The sequence below is a fragment of the Cariama cristata genome, unplaced genomic scaffold, assembly GCF_000690535.1.
Source record: "Cariama cristata isolate BGI_N322 unplaced genomic scaffold, ASM69053v1 scaffold7124, whole genome shotgun sequence".
In the NCBI taxonomy this organism is placed as follows: domain Eukaryota; kingdom Metazoa; phylum Chordata; class Aves; order Cariamiformes; family Cariamidae; genus Cariama; species Cariama cristata.
The window spans coordinates 190,776-206,690 of NW_009611320.1; the positions used below are offsets into that span (position 1 = coordinate 190,776).

Below are 15,915 nucleotides of genomic sequence, written 5' to 3' on the forward strand. Positions count from 1 at the left end.
AAATGATATATCTGTAAAATAGAGAGGCTGGTGTCCTGGAATGGCCTGCTTGTTTCTACTGATTATAGAGTCAGAAAAACACAGTATAATTCAGGTTGGAAGGGACATGTGGAGGACACATGGCTCAATTCACTGCTCAAATCAGGGCCAAAAAGATCAGGCGGCTCGAGGACTGGTTGAATTTTTAATATCTCTAAAGATGAAAACTCCCTAACCTTTCGGGGCATTTGTTCCAGTGTCTGACCATCCTCACAGTGAAAAAGTCCTTCCCAATATATAGCTGGAATTCCCTTCATTGCAACCTGTAAGCCTGGTGTGACAAGGACATGTGGACTACAGATGTGTAAGGGTAGGTATGGTGAATGCTACCCCAATTGTTCTTCCACAGGTAGTGGAAACAATATTCCTCCCTGACTGTTATGACTTTCCAACAGCACATGTCCAGCATTTGCAGGATCTATAACCTCAAAAGACCAAAAGGGTCTTTTAGTATCTTGGCTTTGCAAATCAATGCAAAATCAATACAGGATTACATTGTGGATTTTTTTTTTTATTCCCCTGCCCCTTCCCTCCAGTTCTTCCAGTCTCATCCTTATCTTTAGAGTGCTACACCACAGTCTCATACTTCTTTTGGTCATGGGAACCACTGAAAGAAAAGACAGGTGGTGAGAAAGAGGACCACAGCCTTGTAATGGGATTGCCAGTCTTCTGCTTGAACAAAGCATGAGCAGCAGACATCTACCACACTATTCCTGTCCATTCTCACTCTCTGATAGGAGGATGGGACTAACTGGCTGAGTGCTGACTGGTGCAAATGTATCCCTGAGTTCACGTGTAAGCTTCTCTAATTCCTCCATGGGAATCTGTAAACTGGACCTTCTCTTCATGCTTTCCTGCATGCCTCCAAAGATAGCCACCTGTTATGTTGATGGAGCGATGACTATTCATCAAAGGAGGGAGATGAGTCAGAAAATCTGGAGATCAAATCAGAAAAGTCTTATTCTACAGTGATGGAACAAAGCCAAGGAGGGCTTACAATGTAAAAACAATACATCCTTGGTGGTGTGTTGTGCTTATGGAGTCAACTCTTAAATGGAAGGAGGGCTCACAGCCAAAAGACCCATCTTACGGCAGAAGATGTCTCCACAGCCAAAAAGCTAAGGCAGGCTCAAAGGCTCAGGAGCCTTTCTTCCAGAATGCTCCCATAGCTTCTGTGGAAAGTGCTCAGATCTGTGGGAGTTATCAGTGTCAAAGGGAGAGCCTGGAAAGCCCATCTTTGTAGGCAATGCCAATGGAGTAGAAACTAGGAACAGTTTCCAACTGGAGCTGGAAAGATGGGGAATTAATTGTTAATGCTCTGGACCAGCACGAAACCTTAGTGGTGCAGTTGCAGCTACATCATTTGTGAGCACAGTTCTGTGAATCCTCGAGATCCATCAATACTGATGGAGAAATGAAAGGAGAAGTTTACCAGTATCGAGCATTAATATTCACAGTGCAAGGCTACAAAGCCATGCTTGTGTCAGCCAATTTGTCATTCTGAAACCATGTTCTGGCCTTGGATTTCACTACAAGTTTCTACCCACTGAAGTTACTGCGTGTAGCTCAGTCCTCTGCTAAGGGAGCAGAGGCTGACTCCACTAGGAAAACTAGAATCAGCTCTCCACATAGAATAGAATCATAGAATCATAGAATCATTTAGGTTGGAAAGGACCTTTAAGATCATCAAGTCCAACGGTAAACCTAGCATGGCCAAGTTCACCACAAAAACATGTCCCAACATGCTCTTTCCTGTCCAAAAAGCTGACAATACACAGACAGCACAATTCCCACAGACATGGGAGTCCATGGACATGGACTCATAAACTTCTTATCACAGTGACCTCAGGAGAGCCGCGATGGTGACCAAAGGAGTGTTCAAGTGAGTTAGGAGAAGATGGAGGCATCCTTATTTACAGAAGCCCCTTGGTGCCTGGTGGAAGTGTATCACATCTGAATCAAAGCTGACCCAAGTGGCCCAGCTTCAAGCACGAGTTGGGCTAGATGACCTCCAGGGGTCCCTTTCAATCTGAACTCTTCCACAATTCAGTAGATGAAAACAAATAAACTATTAAAAAAAAAAAAAAAAGGGGGGGACACGAAAGGAATAGAAAGAAACTCATTCATGGGACATATGCAAGTTGTGAATGGTCTCTCTTGACTAACAGCGATCGAGGAAAGCAGTAATTACACGGTATCATCCATGCCCTCTCTGGATGGGGTACTTAAAGGATCTGGACCCACACAGAACAGACGGACACACTAAGGAGAACAGTCTTGGCACTTGTGTGCTGGAGGTGCGTGGAGGTCTGCAGCGCAGTGTGCATACAGACAGGCACTCTAAGGATAACTGTATTTTATTCCCCAGCATAAAACTCAATTGTCCCAATAATGGCATGGCTTGCAGCCAACAGTACTGTTGTGTTTTGCTCCAAACAGTAATTGTGTTGACAGTCCATTTTTTCAGTGGGGGTTGAAATATCAAATTTGATCAGATATTAGTACTGATGCTGCTGCATTATTTTGCCAGCTTGCCAGTTTTTCTGGATGACAGGCGGATTTGTGATCACAGCACCATGACTGAGAGCCACAGCTGTGGCAGGAGATTGCCTTGGTCATGGGTTCAGAAACTTGTGCTGCAGAATATAATACAGTGCAAGAGTGGGAAAATGGGTCAAACAGACAGGAGTCAGACCCATGAGTGACAGGTGACTGTGAATTCATAGAGTCGCTGAAAATGCTGTGGTCTGTGATGCCTTTGCTGTAATCTCCCAATCAAATTCCTGTTCCCTCTGGACTTTGGACAAATTTCTAACAAAAGGGAAACAAAACACAGGTAAGAAATATTACAACGTGTCTTTTCTGTAGCTCTGTTAAACTTGAAGCTGGTGATTACATTTGAACCTTTCCAGTCATTGGTTTTCAGACTTTTTCTGAGGCTTTTATTCAGGGAAACACACCGTGCATATGGTTTAGCCTCCTTGTTTTCAAGATCATGCTTAGTTTTAGGAGTGTGCTTAAATGTCTTCTCAAACTGCTTTGTGATATATGCCTTAACGCATGCTGGCACAACTGCTTAACCATGTAGCAGCTCACCCAAAAAGTTCTTACTACCCAGATGGCTCATTACACCTCTTTCCTGCAATCTCTGCTGGATGCCAAATGGCTCCTAAGTGAAGCTTAAAGAGTGGTACTCGACCTTCTCATGCCATGTATAGCTGACATCGCTCGGGAAGCCATCCTTCCCTTTATAAAAACCAAGCAATCACACTCTTCTAACGCAACGGTGGTGAACTAAGTTACTCAGCATAAAAGCTTCATGATCTGAAAAGGATGCAAGCAGGTAGGGAGTTCCTAAATATGTACATCTTGATGATACCTCCTGAACCGTGAAACGCAGCTTTCCCCATCAGAAGCTACACCTGCTGACATGCTGCAAACCTCAGACAGTCCCTGTTTCCAAAGAACTGAGAGTTAAGTGAACACATTATGTGTGCCTGTCATTCTTCCCCAATAACATTTTTTTCTCTCTTAGCCAATTTTAACCTTAATTTGACAGAGAGAGAGAATTTGCTATCCAACTTCCTATGAATCTGATGAAAACAAGCAGCGAACTAAAGGATCGAGGCCCACGATACTGCGTCCCTGTGCTCAAGTTGTAGCACGACTTCAGTTGACTTAGTGGTGATCAGAGAATCCACATGTCAAAAAAAGAATTATGGATGGAGAAGTCATAGGAAACGTGCAAATCATCAGGCATCAGCAACACCACATTTTTTTTTTCCCCCAGAAGACTATGGTGAGCACAATCATATGTTTCACATACTTGCTGCATCCTTGATGCCCCTGTGATTTTTAATCCTTTTTGGACAGTATTAACCAAGCATGACAAAGGGACAGCTAGAAAAAGCAGAAAAATGCCCAAGCATTCCTTTCAGCTCACTTCTAAAATCCCATCAGTTAATCTTGCAGTTGTATGTAGAAGTCTGTGTATCACTGTCAGAATACTCTGAGAATGGGAAGGCAAAACAGGGGAACTTTAGAGATCTATATCTAGAGAAGAGAAAATTCTGCTTTCCAGACTTCAATTTAAAAGCTTCTTTAGTTCTTTTTAATCATGTTTTTGATTAATACTTTTGTAAGACAGACAACTGGTAACAAGCACAGTTGTGGGAAAAAAAAATTCTAAGTAAAAAAAAATTCTTTGCAATTATAACTCATTATCATCACTCTTAAGCAGCACACCTTTCTTACAAACTGCTGTCAGCTATTGAGACGAGTTCATATGTGTCAATTTTGATGGTAACAGTAAAGAATATCAATAGGTTGGTTGGATGTGCCCACAGCCAGCAGGATCAAATACTTTCTTTTATGGTATAAAACCATTCATCACTCAATTTCCAGCCCAGTAAAAGAACAGGGTAATTGCATCCAACTGACACCAAGGAAAGAGGAGAACCGCCTCCCTCACTTGTGGATCTCTCCTGTACCTATCCTTTTCTGAGGAACCCTCTCCCAAGAAGCAAGTCTCCAGATGAGGGTTGCAGGTTTACGGCCCTTTCTGGACTGGAAATGTATTTAAACCTGTAAGCTCAGAAAGAAGCCCCTCAGCAAACCCCCAGCATGTGCTCTCAGTTCTGGTACAGAGCTGAGCCAGTAGCTCTTCCAGGTACTTAAAGACTCTTTATGTCTTGTTACAGTGCCCAGGTCATTCAAATACAGGAGGGCAGCAAGGTGCAGTGTACAATACACCTCCCAACCCCAAAATATGCACCCATAGCCTAACAAATTGATCAGATGTAAGCAGAATCTTAAACTGAATCTAAACAGGCACATGAGCACAGAATCCTATTTACTTCTTCTGTCAACACTAGGCGCTAACATTTTTCTATTGGCCGCATTGCTTTCATAAGGGATGAAGTTAATGCATGCCCTACTGGTTCCTGTAGTTCTTAAGGAAAAAAACATGTTTGCATTCCAAATAATGATATATTCACAAACATCTGCCCCAAAAGATCTCTTTGGAGGAGAGATGATGACACAATTATTACAAATAATCTTGCTTCGTTTGCCAAGCTGATTTGCTTCAGAGAAATGACTGAGAGATAAACTCAGCGGAGTTTCCACAGGACTTTAAGCTAGAAGGAACACAGAAAGGCCAAGCCATGCGTCAAACGGAGCATGCTGCTAATCCAAAACTGCCGGTGCCAGCTTCCCAGCGATTCAGGGCACGGCTGCTTCTTAACAAATTAGAAATGACAAATTTAGCACAAGTTCAAAGGGAATACAGTACTGATACAGGAGCCAGCACACCACATAAGCTCTTGTACTAATACCAATGCTTTGGTTCAGTCAACGGTCCCTACGCACAACATTTCCCACTGTCATTTTTGCTCTAACCAATGGGTTCTTCACATCTCAACACAGGATACTTGATGTTATGTGGCTCTATCCATTTCTCCTGGCTTTTCCATTCCTGTGTCAGTCTACCACTTGCTTACTTACTCCAGTTTCCCCTGGAATTCAAAATTAGTGCTCAGGTCAGAGCTCTGGCAGGCAGAAATCAGCTCTGCTTCAGTGAAATCTCTAGATAACCCAAGCTGTAATGGAGCAGATCAACTATATAGCTCTGATCAGAAGGGGAGCATCTCTAACCCTCCTCTTCACTCAGCCCATACTCCCTCCCAACTGTTACAAGCTTGACGGCATCTGCTACCACCGGTCTGAGAGCAGTTTTATTTCTATCCTCCAGTTAGATTCTGGTGTTACGATATTTTACGGCCATCCACACCCTGTCAACAACCACCTGTGTTTCAGTATTGGACCTGGAAAGTGAACTGGAAGGACAAGGATGCCTGTGCTCCTTCCCTCCCTGCAGACTGTCTCTCTTGCAGACCAGCTCCCTCAAAGGAAGCAGGGGGTGTCCCTTGAGTTGAAGCCAAAAGACTAAAAAAAGGACTAAGGCTACACAAATCCCTCCAAATGTTTTCCACTAAAAATGCTTGGCAATATGCAGTCAAGCCCAGAACTGTGAAGTAACATTGTTTGTTTCAAGCATGAAGGAATAACGCGAAAAACTTTCAACACGCAATTGTCTAAGACAGAACCAAGGCTGCCAAAGAATTCAGGTTCCTAATGGTCCTACTGCTTCACAACAGGGACATCTCGAATGAACATTTGTATTTGATTAGATTATACTGTAATCGGTGTGCAACAACTTTAAGGCAATAGATCTTTGTATTTGCAAGTACTCCAAACATGAATGTATACGACCACGGGTAGCCCGCTACCGAGAGCATGTCGTCTGCACTCCAGCTTCAGGAGCTTTCAATCTGTTAAAATACCATGGAATATATGTCAATATATCCATGGAAAAGGGCCATCATACTTTCTATTACCCTTCCTGTTCCATTGCCAGTCTCTTTTGGAGCCAGGGAAGAACGTTTCTTTAAGCATTTGTGTTTCACTGTGCCTTCATTTCCATCAAGACACTTGTAACACATATTGCAGTCTGTTGCAGGCTTCTTTATGCCCCGAGGGGAGAGAGGGGTGCGAGCTGTTCAAATCCAAATCCTTGCATAAACACGATGGAGCCTCAGAAACTGAGCCCCTGCTGCCAGCAGCAGTTAATGGGAAAGCTATTGCACACCAAGCACCGCTGGCTGCGAGAGGTTTGGGTGGTAATGAAATCCTGCGTGTAATGCTGGCGGAGGAGCTCCTGCCCAGATCTAGCACAGCAAGAGGCATCGACTAACCTGGGACATAGCTTGGTGGCCAGGATGCTTCCCGGGAAGGCAGGAGACCCAGGCTAGAGACCTCACAACTGCAGGAGGGAACTGAACCTGGTTTTCCCTTTGGAAGGATTTGTGATATATGCCTCAGTAAATCACGCTGCAGCAGAGTAATACTGTCATCTCCTTTTGCAACTCAGTTATTGTTGCAACTCAGTTTTTCCCAAACTCACCTTCCTCCAGTCCTGAGAAAGGTAGGACTCAAACTACCCCACACGGACAGGAATCCTGTGGCCCAGCCAGAGCCCTGTTGGTAAATGCTGGTGCTTGTCCCGTACCTCAAGTTTTATGACAATAATTAGCTGTATGAGCTATGCATGGCTCGTCTGATCTTGGACGTGTTTTAGCTTGGTTTTCACTGTACCTGCAAAAGTCAAGAAATTTTTGCTGCACTTGCCAATCAGATGCCTACTGTCTAGTTTGGCCAGTTGTAAAGCAAAATTACCTCATGACTATTTGCCTGTTGACTGCCTTGTAGTTTTGAGTTTGTCTTAGTTGCATCATTACCTAATTTACTTTAACTTCAGTTCTAAGCTTAGCTTTGTGCAACCACAGATTCTCTCCTTCCCCCAAAAAAGAAATCATGGTTTATATAGAGAAGGATTAGCAAGAGTACGTAATTGTGGTACAACTAACCCCTTGAATCCACAGGAGAGTGCAAACTACGAACTACTATGACACTGAACCACAGAGAAAAATAATTTTGAGTGAACCAAAAACTCAGGAGAAGGAAATCCCCACCATCAACATCATAGTCCTCTCGCAAAGAGCCTGCAGTGCTGAGAACTCACCCTACTAATACATTAGAAGATGGAAACGTAACATCAGAGGAAAGGACAGACACTTGTGCACAGAGTCTTATTGTACACATAGTTTTACTGTACTGCCAATGGTCCTTTACAGAAATTTGGTGATCTAGATTCCTGTTGTAACTGGTGTAACTATAAGCAGTTGTTGCATTTTTGACTAGACTGGAAAGACATTAATTAGAATAAAAATAAATTCTGATTCTTACATTCTCATATTAGATGTGTTCTTTTGGTTGCCTATATCTTGTATGGAAACATTTGGAATTCTGTATGTAAAAATATGTACATGTATATATACACATAAAGTGATTTACAGAAGACTTTTATTACACAGCAGTACAGCTGTGGAAACTATCACAAGGTTGATTCATGAGCTTAAAGTAAATCAGACCAAGTCAATTGCTGGAAGATCTGTACGCTGCTATGAACAGCAGTAGATAAAGTGCATAAAATATCTGCGAAAGAGATCCACTGAATCCCAGAGTTAATATACGGGTTTTTTTAAGAGGACTATTGGGAATTATATTCTTTCCATTACTTAAAAATATTTAACTATAATTTGTGTTCCCAAGATCACTTCTCCTTCTTAAGAGAGATGATACAGGACAAAACAGAAGGCAAGAGCTGCTTTTATAGCAAAAAGGGACCCAATCAATCAGTTTACTATTGTTCGGAAAAATGGCAAAGCTCTGAATCTAGTCCTTACCCCACCCAAGATACCTAAACCAAACAGTCTCTTTTTTCTTTATGTTACTTATAAGAGTCACTACCAAAAAGGATGTTAGTTAAATGAAAAATCTTACTGAAGGTTTTCAGTGCTGACCCTTTCCATGCTCTTAATTTTTAGTGTCACATCAATCTCACTCTCATTGTAACTATTATCATCAAGCAAAGATGATCACTCTAAGCTGTCAGAAGAGGCTTCTGAGGGTTGCCAGCAAAGAACAGTTAAGGGAAAACTTTCCCAATTAATAGACTATCTTCCTTTTCCTCCTGAAGACATAAGGTTATAAAATCTCCTTTAAAAATAGATCAAGGTGAAAAGAAGTCTTTGTGATTATGGGACAAATTTCATTTGAGAAGAGGTCAATGAGTGCATTCTCAATTCATTATCAGACTACGCAGCAGAGGACCGGATGGTCAGCCCCCAGCTCTTGCCACAACCATCTATCACAAGGTAAAATCAAGTCTTTCATTTCCCCTGTTGTTTCATGTTGCTCAGAGGGCAACGTAACAACAGTACAATCCGCTGCAGATTTGTTCTTGGCTGCCTCTTGCCCTGGTGAGTGATCACTGAAAATACTATAGAGATACTCTGCTGAAGGATTTATTCAGGCTTGCAAAGCGTGCCCATTTTACCAATGCTTTAATCACCAATTAGTACACACACTCCTGCTATTAACTCACTACAGCTTTATCTAAAGTGAATAAAAACCACCAGCTTGCTTCTACTTTAGAAAAAGTAATAGGAATGAGCAGCACAGGACTGTCTGAGCTAAACAGTAGCTCTGCTTTTATGAAGATAACCATGTCATGGGTTAGAGAGAAAGCAGCAGGCATTCCTAGTTTTCAGGGACTGGACAAATTGCTTCAAAATGCTTCAAGGTCAAAAATCTTTTAAAAGACATTCCAGACAAGCTCAAGATGTAGCATGGCTTTTACATTGTTCTGTAGACAATTACAGAGAAATACTAAAGTCATGATCTATGCAGACATAATGGTGAGCCGAAATCCTAAACCACTGGAGGTTATTTAACCATATATGGTACAGCTGGTTTTATTACTCCTTCTTTCTTTGTGCATTGTCTGATTCCTGTTTTACATATATCCTGGTCACCATTTCACCCATGTTTTCAAGCATACATCCGACTTCTGGTCTTCCAGTCCTGTATCATATCTTTTCACACATTTTTTTTCCCCAAGGAAGGGGAATCATTCCTCCACTGACTAATTAACAAAAATCATATCCACATAGAAATCTAATGCTCCACATAGCTGCCAAACAAAGTGCAATCAGCATCTTAATCTTTAAATTTATGACATCCAAGTAGTGCCCCGAGCAATTCTTAACTCTGCCACCTTCACTTTAACAAGGATGAGTACCAGATATTCCTGAAAAAGTTACAAGAAGCCATCAAAATATGTACCCTGTGCACTGTGGAAGTTTCTTCATACCTCCCTGCCAATTAATGGCTGGCTCTGAAGCACGAGGGTTTATAATTCTTGTTTTTTTTCTCTTTATCCTTCCTAGTACAACTGTGGATATTCTCATTAGCTGGTTTCCTATTAAGTGCCATACCTCGAGGCCACAAGCAGCACAGGTTCATTATCTGGCATGACTTTTAATTCTGATTGTTCAGTGCTTGAAAAAATGAACAGTAAAAAATCCTAAATGCTTTACTGACATGAGATTCTCTAAGGGTGCTCCTAATGGGAAATGAATCCACCATTTTCACAAGGAATAAAGTACCAGTGGTGGAATGACCATGACCAATGACTGTTCCTTACAAGCCATACACATGCTTTTACGTTCCTAAGTTTTTCACTAAACATTTGCTATGTGGATACAACTTCTCATCCTACATCTTTGCCGAAGACATTTCAAAATCATTTAAAGCCCTAACAGCTTTAGTTTCTTCTTCTTTTTCTATTTTTGCAAGCAAAGCAGCAATTTAAGTCCACATAACAGACCCAACAGATTTGCATTAAAAATATGTGACTTGAACACAAAAACAAGGAGCCTTTTGACAAGCTCACTGTACAAACTGATGAAAATACTGTACCTAACTGTGATGAAATATTTAATACTACAGGCTATTTGCAGTTCACTTACAAAAAGCCACTGACAACTTCGAGGAAACTGTGAAAAACATACTAAAGAATTCTGCTGATGAACTACATTTTCAAAGGGAAGAGTTATTCTTCTGTTTTCCTAACCAACAAGGTTGGCATCGAGAAACTGCTTATTGTGACTTTGACAATACCCTCCTGTTGTTTCATCCTCACCTGCCTTCATAAGCTGTGTGGTCGTGATCATGCAATCCCAAGTACTACACTGGGAACAAGGAATCACAGATGTCTGAGTGAGAAGTAGCAGAACATTTGGTGCAGACAAGGTCTACAAAGGCTATTTTTTCAGAAGCTTATGCCAACAAGAGTAGCCTTATCTCATCTATACCCAAACACAAAGGTTTCTCAGTGTTATAGCTCCAAATTAAAGGACAAATGTGATACCAGGAGAGGAAGCTGGAAATTACACAGGCAGAAAGGAAGGACTCAGGATACACAGCAAGAAGAGAGCTGTCCCTTAGACAGTATCCAAAGTGACGAGGCAGAGCCACCATGTTTTAGAAGAGCAGAGCTAGAAAGGGAGTTCAAATGAGATGCAGGGCTGCAAGGACAAAGATTGCACCCAACGATGCTCAAGAGAGGCAGGGGGTAGAAGCCCTCTAACCAAATACAGGCATGTACAGGGCAGATCTCTACCGCTTGCTTAGCTCCCCAGCACAAATTTGCAGTCAATGAGTGATATTCTTCTTGCTCACACAGATGCCTGAATTGGGTCTTGTTTGTTTTCGGTGAGTGTATAGGGAATCCTGAGGAACAAGCTCAAATGCAAATAACTACATTACTGCTTTTAAAAACTAGGTGACATAAATTCTACTAAAAAGTCTTAAATGGCTCAGCACTGTAGTTGTTTTGAAAACAGATGCCTGAGAAGCTGTTGCAAACAAAGTCTGGAAATTTGGAAACTTTGTTTTCAACTAAAAGCAATTTTTAGGAAATGTCAGTGAATTCTAAAATTTAAGACTTCTCATAATATGTGTTCAGTGTAACTTACAATTGCAGATTCTTAGTAAATAAAATTCCCAGGAGTCATCAAAATGTATATGTAAATCAGGAAAACTCAAAACAAAACTTTAATGTGACAAAGCAAAATTAGTCCAACCGCAAACAATTTAAGCACACAACCAGCTGCTAAGAGCACAACCTTAACACAAGCCATGATCACATGATATGCAGATTTTATCACTCTTACTGTTATTGACCTGGACATACAGCCTGGATATAATGATTTGAGTACTGGTGTCAGTGCCTTCAAATCGTTGATCTCATTTACCTTGTCACATGCCTCATTCCATCGCAGTTAAAACTCAGGGCTGTGAACATAGTCATAACAAACTTGTCATCCACAACTACTCAGAAGCTGTATCAAAACTGTGCATCAAACCTTCTCTTGAGTCCAAATTAATTTTATATCCAAACCAAGACCAATCTGTCAGTGCCTTCAAATCATTGATCTCATTTACCTTGTTACATGCCTCATTCATCGCAGTTGAAACTCAGGGCTGTGAACGTAGTCATAACAAACCTGTCATCCACAACTACTCAGAAGCTGTATTGAAATGGTGCATCAAACCTTCTCTTGAGCCCAAATTAATTTTATATCCAAACCAAGACCATGGGCAGATGAAGACAGAGGCAACATCTGAAAAGTGGCAGTAATGAAAGGTTGTGTTCCAGCAGGACCTGGATGAAAACCGACGCTTGCGGTCCAGACAATCAGGTAGAAGATTGCCCTAGCAGCTTAACTCAATTTACCACTAGGCACCTCATAGCAACTTCCAACCACAGTGTCTACATAAAGCAGACAAACTGATCCAGGATCTTTACAAAAGGGGCCGAGACTGCAGCAAGACATTATGGGATGTGTAGGCTCCCAAGCTATGAGCATCCTGGTGCAGCTGTAGGGATTTCTCAAGAGCAGGTCAAAGGGCTTTCCTCTTACTCAAGCCTCTCATATGGCTTGTGTTCCCTCAAATAACACAGAACAGACACTGAAGACAGGAAACTTGTCATCTGGGACTGGCCATCTCACACTAGGTTTTCAGTGACACTGAGACTACCCTACCTTTTGAGGAAAAAAAGCATCTAAATGTAAGTCAGCATTTCATCAAACTACCTGTGCCACAGAACATACATCTTTACAGAAGGATGACCAGGAAATTTCACCTTTAGGGATTGTGCAAAGTTATCTTAGTTACTTCAGCAACTTCCCAGATCCAAACATTAGTATTGGGGAGGAAAAAGCCATACGACAGAGATATACTGTTGTATTTGTATTTATATAATTCAACTATATATTTATGCAAAAACATAAAGTAAAAAGTAAATTAAAGTAACACTAAATAATATTAAGAATTAACATATCTGAACAAAGGTACTAGTGTCATTCTTCAATATGGTCTGTAAATTCTAGCCATGGGCACTTCAACACAAGCACAGAAACATCACTGATTATAAAATCAGAGAGGGTTTCCGAGGAATAAAACTAAACGTAAGGATGTACCTGAGTATTCATTTATATCAAGAATAAAACCAGATTTAATACTTATACAGGATCAGTTACATGACTGCTGATACTCAGTTGCCTAGAAATGCTCCATGCTTGAAAATATTCGTTATTTACTCTGATCTCTATATTTAACAATTACAAGCTTGCTAGCTAGCTAGCAGTTATTCACTTATATGCTGCATTTCAGAACAGCTGGACTCCTACCCCTTACCACAGAAAAAAACTAAAGATGCCCTATTTTCTGTGCCTGGTGGAAAGAAAAGAGATCCCGTGTTTGGCAGCAAGTCAGTAGCAAGGCTTCTTTCTTTCAACCAGGTTTTAGAGATGCTGGCAAGGCTGGATGCTCTCCCTTTTAAGGAGCTTCTTGACTGATGGAAATGGCCATTTCTGTCTGGAGATCTCTAGTGTCCTTCTCAAGGTCTGTTAATGTCACCTTTATAGCCTCCTCATTCCAGTAACTTTGGTCTTTGAAAAGTCAGAGATTCAGATATTTATCAAAACAGTAGTTGTGAAAACATGCCTCTTTTGACACAGCTTAGGTCAGGTATTGTCTCAGACATCCTAAAAAATCCTTACTGAATTCCCCTTCCTAAGCACCATGCAGAGTAAAAAGTGTTCCACTTGCATCACAGTTTGGGGTTCTGTTTGCACACTGTCTTATGCTGCTGAGCCTGGAGATATATCTATATATCTATATCTATAGATATATATACATATACAGATATAGATATATATACAGCGCTGACCTCATTAACAGAAAGTCATCACTGCCTTTTAAAATGCACCTTACTATGCCATTCTTTTTATTACACATTTCATTGCTTAGACACCCACATCCAGGGTGAACAGTATGTTCAGAACAACCCATTAATCAACAAATTTAATAAAAGAATATGGAAGACAAGACCAGACATACTTTAAGAAGTTTTGTCCATCTCACGGCCCCAAAGATGGAGCAGCAAAACCTAAACCCTTCCCAACACATATTCTCTTTACTACTCTTACTACTACAGATATTCTCTTACTACTCTACCACTCCTGAGGATGTTTGTGGCATCTCATGTTTCATCACTGCAGTGCTTAGCTATCCTTATGGTTGAAAAGTTTCCCCTAAATTTTAGCCTAGATCTCTCTCATTACCATGACACTTACTGAGAAAATGAGCCTGGCTTTTTCTTTTGATCACACGTCCAGTGAAAAGGTGTCATATAAAAATTGATGTAAGAAAATCCCTTGGAAGCCTCCAGCCTGAATATCAATTAAAGGAGAAGAGCAGGAGCGATACGAGCTGTTCAGGCAGCGCACACTTACAGACGGGGCAGCAGCATCACCATCTGCCGGAAGGAGTGAATTTAGCTAACGTACCAGTTGCCACCAAGGGAGGAGTGAGAAATGCCTTTGGCAGATATGCAACATAACGAGAGGAACACGGAGACGCCACACGCTGCCCAGTTCCCAAGAAGCAAAAAGTCAAATGGCTTTCCCAGGCAACAGAGCAGAATAAATCTACCCCGATAGCCTTAATAAAAGAGTAGCTTCAGATGTTTTGTATTTTATCTATTAACCACAGTTTAGATAGAAAGCCCAACCTTTTTAAAATTCACCTCCCGCCTGGTAGAGGCCATCTGCTACGGTGGAGGGCTCTTGGTCTCCTCTGCCCAAGCAGAGCCAGAGCAGAATTCCCGTCAGTGAACCGGAGGGTCGGCTCGAAGGGATCAGGCCAGCAGGCACGCATGTGCTTCGGGATCTGCCCATGAGTTTGTGAGGAGCCAAGAGCAAAGGGAGTGTGAAAGGCTGATAATCGCCTTGGGAACAGATTGGGCTCCTGAAAAAGCACTGCTCCGCAGGCACCACCTGGTCAGATGGTGCTCCTTCGTGCTGTAGCTCTCTGCGTGCGGCCAGGCAGCTAACGCTCATAGTGCCTTCCTAATAACTCTTCTCCTCTTCACAGCTGCTGTACTAGCTCCAGGGGTCCTGCAAGAGGGGGAACGGGAGGCCTCCACGCACAGTCGGACATGGGACACCCTACGGCGGACCTTAGGGGACAGCGCTGGGGAGATGCCACCAGGGCCACTGCGGGAGCCTGAGGCAGCATGGTGCTCTCCGGAGAGACTCAGGACATCACTGATGATTTCAAGGCAAACCAGGGAGAGAGCAGTGTCCCAGTGCATTTAGCTGCTAGATGTAACAGCAACAGCTTGGCTCTCGGTGCTGTTGTTTGAGCCTTTCCGAGGTCTCAGGCTGACAGGGCAATGGAGGTGAGTTTCTAACACATCGACTTCAGTAGCCTGCAGTGTAATTTTTGGTAGTGAGAGCCGAGGCTCCAAGAGGTGTTGAAGAGGGTTAGCACATCAGTTAATGTCACCTTTCACCACCAGCAAACGGTGTTGAGAGGTGTGGCGAGAGGAGAGCCTGCAGACATGGCACAGCAACAGCTACTGGGGCTCCAGCAGCTGCTTTTTGTTGGGTTTAGCAGTAAAAAAGGCTGGGAATTGGGGCTGAGGGTGAGATGTGTATCACCAAAAGAAGCCATTCATGCTGCACTGCTCACTCCTCACCACCCTTTCATACCATCAAACATTTCCAAAGCCATGGTCACGCAAGCCTCTGCACTGAGCACCAATGAACGTCAGCCAGGAAGGCATATATTTTATCTGCAGGACAACCTATGTAATTTATCCCAGTGTAGAAATGAAGTGGTGACAAGGCCTTTTTGGCTGCTGTGGAGGTACGGAGGATCACTGCTGGTCAGCTTGCTAACGAGCAGTGCAGGGAGGTTGTTACCACTGATAATTTTAGAGCGAAGCAACCATCATATGACAGCTGTCTCTGGGGAAAAATAAAATAATGTATCCAGCTTTGCATCAGTGGAGATGGCCCTGGCATCTCCTTCGTACTCCTGCCAATGCAGTGTGGGTTT

The 15,915-nt window shown here is 42.3% G+C and overlaps 1 protein-coding gene across 1 annotated transcript in view; it reads right to left on the bottom strand.

Annotated features, from left to right (window-relative positions):
• Positions 1-15,915, bottom strand: part of FAT3 (FAT atypical cadherin 3) — a 220,310-nt gene that overhangs the window by 163,794 nt on the left and 40,601 nt on the right. The window lies entirely within an intron of this gene.